Source organism: Carassius gibelio, chromosome B25, assembly GCF_023724105.1.
Source record: "Carassius gibelio isolate Cgi1373 ecotype wild population from Czech Republic chromosome B25, carGib1.2-hapl.c, whole genome shotgun sequence".
NCBI lineage: Eukaryota > Metazoa > Chordata > Actinopteri > Cypriniformes > Cyprinidae > Carassius > Carassius gibelio.
Genome location: NC_068420.1, coordinates 5,125,912 through 5,126,713, shown reverse-complemented (window position 1 = coordinate 5,126,713; position 802 = coordinate 5,125,912).

Below are 802 nucleotides of genomic sequence, written 5' to 3'. Positions count from 1 at the left end.
GTTTTCAACTCCATATTTATACTGAAAATAAAAGTAGCTGTGATCTTATTCTAGTTAGTGGCTCAGAAATCGAGTGACAGCTGATTGGCTTATTCACAAATGTTTTCACACACAAACTGCTTCATATTCAAACACAGTTTAGATTAACACTCATTTAACTGTATTGTCTGTGTGAGAGGAATCAAATAATCAAATCCTGCGATCGTATACTCTTCGAGCGTCTGAATCTGTGTTGCGCACGATCCTGTGAAAATCTTACCCAGATACAGCAATACTATTTTCTGATTGGCTGATCGGTAGCTATATTTTTTTTATTCGATTAGCTGGTGCGTGTCAGGGCCTTCGGGAAACTCACTTGATTCCTCTACCTGTTTCACTGTTTAAAAAATAGCTTTAAAAAATGTTTTTTTGAGAGTGAACAGTTGACGGCACCCAATGACTTCTATGCTACAGGAAGAAATACTATGGAAGTGAATGGGTACCATCAACTGTTTGGTGTTTAAAGCATCATCTTTTTAGCATCCAGCAGAAGACAGAAACTCGTACAAAAAAATATATAATTTTTACATTTTATTTTAAAAAATAAATCTGTAAAATAAGCACACACAGTTAAACTTTTATTCCTAACTAGTAATTCCCAAAGCAACCAACTATGTGTCATTGCTGTTAACTAAAACTGAAACTACTAAAAACAGTTTTCTGTAATTGAAATAAAGCTAAAGTAAAATGATATAGATAAATCGTGTAAGCTACGACTAAATATTGTAGAAACTTAATTTTCTGTAAAGTTGTTTTCCAATTA